General features: G+C 41.4%; 1 non-coding gene across 1 annotated transcript; it reads left to right on the top strand.

Moving 5' to 3' along the window:
* The first annotated feature begins 2384 nt into the window (after nucleotides 1–2384).
* On the top strand, nucleotides 2385–2503 carry LOC123688199. The gene has a single exon (XR_006749795.1). It is a non-coding gene; the product is annotated as a 5S ribosomal RNA (ribosomal RNA).
* The last annotated feature ends 4997 nt before the right edge of the window (nucleotides 2504–7500 follow it).

Below are 7500 nucleotides of genomic sequence, written 5' to 3' on the forward strand. Positions count from 1 at the left end.
TCCCGATCGATCCGACCCACCGAGGCCGTCTCGACCGTCCGCTGCGCCTACTAGGGCCGATTTCTTCGGACTCCGATCAGAAAATATACCGATGCATGTCGTTAACACCTAGTCCGCCTCGTCCGATCTATCTAAACAGTCTCGACGCACCCAACACTCTTTCAAAGTCGGATTACTCGGACTCAATCTGAAAATGGACCGATGCATGACGTCAACACTTAGCCCGCCTCGTCTGATCTATCTAAGCCATCTCGACCCACCCAACACGCCTTCCAAGTCGGATCACTCGGACTTCGATCTGAAAATCTCCGGACTCATTTTTATGAATATCCCCAGTCAGTAAGAACGTTATTTCGCCAATATATACCAACAATAAACCATATTCCAATAGCTGAACCAAAAATATAATTCCCGATCCAAACGTTCTGCATCGCCCAACGCGACCACCTTCCCTATATATGTCAGGAGAGCACAGGGTTCCCCTCCAGACAACACTTACGCTCTATCCCCGACTCTCGGTCGATCGATAGGCCAGGTCAGCGGTGTCTGTTTCGGCCGAAGCTCGGACTTTGGTCAAAATGTTCCGATACAAAATTTGAACCAAGATAGATACAGATATGATTCCTTCTTAAATATACGTTGATTATCGAACAGAATATGGTAAATATTTTGCGATGACCGAGGATTTCATGAATTTTTTTTTTTTTTCGAAAAAATTTTCTATTATCGGAATTTCCTCAAATTTCATTTGGTTGCCTCCTAATGCTTATTAAAAATGATAACCAACAATCAGAATCATTATTTATCATTTATTTCAATTTTTATAATGAAAAACGTTCACGTCCTTTCGCGCCTCTCGATCGTCGTTTACGTGATGCATCGGTCAGCCCTAGTTTACGTGGTGCATCGGTAAGATCGAGTTCACGTTCTGCATCGGTCTGCCCGAGTTTACGTGGTGCATCGGTAAGATCGAGATTACGTGGTGCATCGGTAAGATCGAGTTCACGTTCTGCATCGGTCTGCCTGAGTTTACGTGGTGCATCGGTATGATCGAGTTTACGTTCTGCATCGGTGTGATCTAGTTTACGTTGTGCATCGGTAAGATCGAGATTACGTGAAGCATCGGTATGATCGAGTTTACGTTCTGCATCGGTCTGGACTCTGAGATATATTTTCGACGTGAAAATGTTCCGATACAACTTTTGAACCAGGATAGTTAGAGAGATGATTTTTTCTGGGATGTACGTTGATTGGGGAATGGATTGTGGAAAATAACTTGCCATGACCGAGGTGTTCTCGAATTTTTTTTTTTTTTCGAAAAATATTTTCTGATTTTGGATTTCACTCAAATTTGATTTCGTTGCCTTCTAATGTGTTCTAAAAGAGTAAATCAGTAATCAGAATCGAAAAATATTTTTCGGATTTTTTTTTTTTTGAAAAAAAATTTTCTGATTTTGGAATTTCCTCAAATTTGATTTGGTTGCCTTCTAATGTGTTTTTAAAGCGTAAATCAGTAATCAGAATCAATATTCATTGTCGACTTTAATTTTTATAAGGAAAAATGTTCACGTCCTTAAACGCCTCCCCATCATTAGCCCGAGTCCAAGTCGATGTCAGTCCCGAGCGGACGGTGTCAGATACTACCTATCGCCCCGGTCTGGACTTGGCGAGGTATTTCGACGTGAAATGTTCCGATACAACTTTTGAACCAGGATAGTTAGAGAGATGATTTCTTCTATGTTGTACGTTGATTGTGGAATGGATTGTGGGAAATAACTTGCCATGACCCAGGTGTTCTTGAATTTTTTTTTTTTTCGAAAAAAATTTTCTGATCTTGAAATTTCCTCAAATCTGATTGCGTTGCCTTCTAATGTGTACTAAAAGAGTAAATCAGTAATCAGAATCAATATTCATTGTCGACTTTAATTTTTATAAGGAAAAATGTTCACGTCCTTAAACGCCTCTCCATCGTTACCCCGACTCCAAGACGATGTTAGACCGGAGCGGACGGTGTCAAATGCGACCGATCTCCCCGGTCTGGACTTAGCGAGATATTCCGACGTGAAATGTTCCGATACAAAAATTTAACTGTGATAGTTAGAGAGATGGTTCCTTTTGTGATGTACGTTGATTGTGTAATAGAATATGGAAATAAACTTGAGATGACCGAGGTCTTCTGGGATTTTTTTTTTTTTTCGAAAAATATTTTTCGATTTCGGAAATCCCTCAAATTTCATTGAGATATGTCCTAATGTGTTCTTAAAACTTAAATCAACAATCAGAATTAATATCCAAAAGTTATTTCATTTTTTATAAGGAAAAACGTTCACGTCCTTTCCGCTCCCAAAAAGTGAGATATCATAGAAAATATCGCTATATTTGTTGTTTACGGCCATACCACGCTGAAATTGCCAGTTCTCGTCAGAACACTGAAGCCAAGCAGCGTCGGGCGCGGTTAGTACTTGGATGGGTGACCGCTTGGGAACACCGCGTGCTGTAAGCTTTTTTTTTACGTTCTGCATCGGTCTGCCGAGATAACGTGGTGCATCGGTATGATCGAGTTTACGTTCTGCATCGGTAAGATCGAGATTACGTGATGCATCGGTAAGATTGAGATTACGTGGTGCATCGGTAAGATCGAGTTTACGTGGTGCATCGGTAAGATCCAATTCACGTTCTGCATCGGTAAGATCCAGTTCACGTGGTGCATCGGTAAGATCGAGATTACGTGGTGCATCGGTAAGATCGAGTTTACGTGGTGCATCGGTAAGATCCAATTCACGTTCTGCATCGGTAAGATCCAGTTCACGTGGTGCATCGGTAAGATTGAGATTACGTGGTGCATCGGTAAGATCGAGTTTACGTGGTGCATCGGTAAGATCCAATTCACGTTCTGCATCGGTAAGATCCAGTTCACGTGGTGCATCGGTAAGATTGAGATTACGTGGTGCATCGGTAAGATCGAGTTTACGTGGTGCATCGGTAAGATCCAATTCACGTTCTGCATCGGTAAGATCCAGTTCACGTGGTGCATCGGTAAGATCGAGATTACGTGGTGCATCGGTAAGATCGAGTTTACGTGGTGCATCGGTAAGATCCAATTCACGTTCTGCATCGGTAAGATCCAGTTCACGTGGTGCATCGGTAAGATTGAGATTACGTGGTGCATCGGTAAGATCCAGTTCACGTGGTGCATCGGTAAGATGGAGATTACGTGGTGCATCGGTAAGATCGAGATTACGTGGTGCATCGGTAAGATCTACTTTACGTTCTGCATCGGTCTGCCCTTGTTTACGTGGTGCATCGGTAAGATCGAGATTACGTGAAGCATCGGTATGATCGAGTTTACGTTCTGCATCGGTCTGCCCGATATTACGTGGTGCATCGGTCTGCCCTAGTTTACGTGGTGCATCGGTTTGGACTTAGAGATATATTTTCGACGTGAAAATGTTCCGATACAACTTTTGAACCAGGATAGTTAGAGAGATGATTTTTTCTGGGATGTACGTGGATCGGGGAATGGATTGTGGGAAATAACTTGCCATGACCGAGGTGTCCTCGAATTTTTTTTTTTTTCGAAAAAAATTTTCTGATTGTGGAATTTTCTCAAATTTGATTTGGTTGCCTCCTAATGTGTTCTAAAAGAGTAAATCAGTAATCGGAATCGAAAAATATTTTTCGGATTTTTTTTTTTTTCGAAAAAAATTTTCTGATCGTGGAATTTCCTCAAATTCGATTTGGTTGCCTTCTAATGTGTTTTTAAAGCGTAAATCAGTAATCAGAATCAATATTCATTGTCGACTTTAATTTTTATAAGGAAAAATGTTCACGTCCTTAAACGCCTCCCCATCATCAGCCCGAGTCCAAGTCGATGTCAGTCCCGAGCGGACGGTGTCAGATACTACCTATCGCCGAGGTCTGGACTTGGCGAGATATTACGACGTGAAATGTTCCGATACAACTTTTGAACCAGGATAGTTAGAGAGATGATTTCTTCTATGTTGTACGTTGATTGTGGAATGAAATACGGAAAATAACTCGCCATGACCGAGGTGATTACGATTTTTTTTTTTTTTCGAAAAAAATTTTCTGATCGTGGAATTTTCTCAAATTTGATTTGGTTGCCTCCTTATATGTTCTAGTAGCGATAATCAACAATCAGAATCAAAATCCATGGTCGGGTTTGATTTTTATAAGGAAAAATGTTCACGTCCTTTTTTACAACCCCGACTCATTGACGATGTTAGAACCGAGCCGGCGGTGTCAGATACGACCGATCGCCCCGGTCCCGATCGTCATTTACGTTGTGCATCGGTCTGCCCGAGATTACGTGGTGCATCGGTATGATCGAGTTTACGTGGTGCATCGGTAAGATCCAATTCACGTTCTGCATCGGTAAGATCCAATTCACGTTCTGCATCGGTAAGATCCAGTTCACGTGGTGCATCGGTAAGATGGAGATTACGTGGTGCATCGGTAAGATCGAGATTACGTGGTGCATCGGTAAGATCTACTTTACGTTCTGCATCGGTCTGCCCTTGTTTACGTGGTGCATCGGTAAGATCGAGATTACGTGAAGCATCGGTATGATCGAGTTTACGTTCTGCATCGGTCTGCCCGATATTACGTGGTGCATCGGTCTGCCCTAGTTTACGTGGTGCATCGGTTTGGACTTAGAGATATATTTTCGACGTGAAAATGTTCCGATACAACTTTTGAACCAGGATAGTTAGAGAGATGATTTTTTCTGGGATGTACGTGGATCGGGGAATGGATTGTGGGAAATAACTTGCCATGACCGAGGTGTCCTCGAATTTTTTTTTTTTTCGAAAAAAATTTTCTGATTGTGGAATTTTCTCAAATTTGATTTGGTTGCCTCCTAATGTGTTCTAAAAGAGTAAATCAGTAATCGGAATCGAAAAATATTTTTCGGATTTTTTTTTTTTTCGAAAAAAATTTTCTGATCGTGGAATTTCCTCAAATTCGATTTGGTTGCCTTCTAATGTGTTTTTAAAGCGTAAATCAGTAATCAGAATCAATATTCATTGTCGACTTTAATTTTTATAAGGAAAAATGTTCACGTCCTTAAACGCCTCCCCATCATCAGCCCGAGTCCAAGTCGATGTCAGTCCCGAGCGGACGGTGTCAGATACTACCTATCGCCGAGGTCTGGACTTGGCGAGATATTACGACGTGAAATGTTCCGATACAACTTTTGAACCAGGATAGTTAGAGAGATGATTTCTTCTATGTTGTACGTTGATTGTGGAATGAAATACGGAAAATAACTCGCCATGACCGAGGTGATTACGATTTTTTTTTTTTTTCGAAAAAAATTTTCTGATCGTGGAATTTTCTCAAATTTGATTTGGTTGCCTCCTTATATGTTCTAGTAGCGATAATCAACAATCAGAATCAAAATCCATGGTCGGGTTTGATTTTTATAAGGAAAAATGTTCACGTCCTTTTTTACAACCCCGACTCATTGACGATGTTAGAACCGAGCCGGCGGTGTCAGATACGACCGATCGCCCCGGTCCCGATCGTCATTTACGTTGTGCATCGGTCTGCCCGAGATTACGTGGTGCATCGGTATGATCGAGTTTACGTGGTGCATCGGTAAGATCCAATTCACGTTCTGCATCGGTAAGATCCAATTCACGTTCTGCATCGGTAAGATCCAGTTCACGTGGTGCATCGGTAAGATGGAGATTACGTGGTGCATCGGTAAGATCGAGATTACGTGGTGCATCGGTAAGATCTACTTTACGTTCTGCATCGGTCTGCCCTTGTTTACGTGGTGCATCGGTAAGATCGAGATTACGTGAAGCATCGGTATGATCGAGTTTACGTTCTGCATCGGTCTGCCCGATATTACGTGGTGCATCGGTCTGCCCTAGTTTACGTGGTGCATCGGTTTGGACTTAGAGATATATTTTCGACGTGAAAATGTTCCGATACAACTTTTGAACCAGGATAGTTAGAGAGATGATTTTTTCTGGGATGTACGTGGATCGGGGAATGGATTGTGGGAAATAACTTGCCATGACCGAGGTGTCCTCGAATTTTTTTTTTTTTCGAAAAAAATTTTCTGATTGTGGAATTTTCTCAAATTTGATTTGGTTGCCTCCTAATGTGTTCTAAAAGAGTAAATCAGTAATCGGAATCGAAAAATATTTTTCGGATTTTTTTTTTTTTCGAAAAAAATTTTCTGATCGTGGAATTTCCTCAAATTCGATTTGGTTGCCTTCTAATGTGTTTTTAAAGCGTAAATCAGTAATCAGAATCAATATTCATTGTCGACTTTAATTTTTATAAGGAAAAATGTTCACGTCCTTAAACGCCTCCCCATCATCAGCCCGAGTCCAAGTCGATGTCAGTCCCGAGCGGACGGTGTCAGATACTACCTATCGCCGAGGTCTGGACTTGGCGAGATATTACGACGTGAAATGTTCCGATACAACTTTTGAACCAGGATAGTTAGAGAGATGATTTCTTCTATGTTGTACGTTGATTGTGGAATGAAATACGTAAAATAACTCGCCATGACCGAGGTGATTACGATTTTTTTTTTTTTTCGAAAAAAATTTTCTGATCGTGGAATTTTCTCAAATTTGATTTGGTTGCCTCCTTATATGTTCTAGTAGCGATAATCAACAATCAGAATCAAAATCCATGGTCGGGTTTGATTTTTATAAGGAAAAATGTTCACGTCCTTTTTTACAACCCCGACTCATTGACGATGTTAGAACCGAGCCGGCGGTGTCAGATACGACCGATCGCCCCGGTCCCGATCGTCATTTACGTTGTGCATCGGTCTGCCCGAGATTACGTGGTGCATCGGTATGATCGAGTTTACGTGGTGCATCGGTAAGATCCAATTCACGTTCTGCATCGGTAAGATCCAATTCACGTTCTGCATCGGTAAGATCCAGTTCACGTGGTGCATCGGTAAGATGGAGATTACGTGGTGCATCGGTAAGATCGAGATTACGTGGTGCATCGGTAAGATCTACTTTACGTTCTGCATCGGTCTGCCCTTGTTTACGTGGTGCATCGGTAAGATCGAGATTACGTGAAGCATCGGTATGATCGAGTTTACGTTCTGCATCGGTCTGCCCGATATTACGTGGTGCATCGGTCTGCCCTAGTTTACGTGGTGCATCGGTTTGGACTTAGAGATATATTTTCGACGTGAAAATGTTCCGATACAACTTTTGAACCAGGATAGTTAGAGAGATGATTTTTTCTGGGATGTACGTGGATCGGGGAATGGATTGTGGGAAATAACTTGCCATGACCGAGGTGTCCTCGAATTTTTTTTTTTTTCGAAAAAAATTTTCTGATTGTGGAATTTTCTCAAATTTGATTTGGTTGCCTCCTAATGTGTTCTAAAAGAGTAAATCAGTAATCGGAATCGAAAAATATTTTTCGGATTTTTTTTTTTTTCGAAAAAAATTTTCTGATCGTGGAATTTCCTCAAATTCGATTTGGTTGCCT

The sequence above is a fragment of the Harmonia axyridis genome, chromosome X (assembly GCF_914767665.1).
Source record: "Harmonia axyridis chromosome X, icHarAxyr1.1, whole genome shotgun sequence".
NCBI classification, from domain to species: domain Eukaryota; kingdom Metazoa; phylum Arthropoda; class Insecta; order Coleoptera; family Coccinellidae; genus Harmonia; species Harmonia axyridis.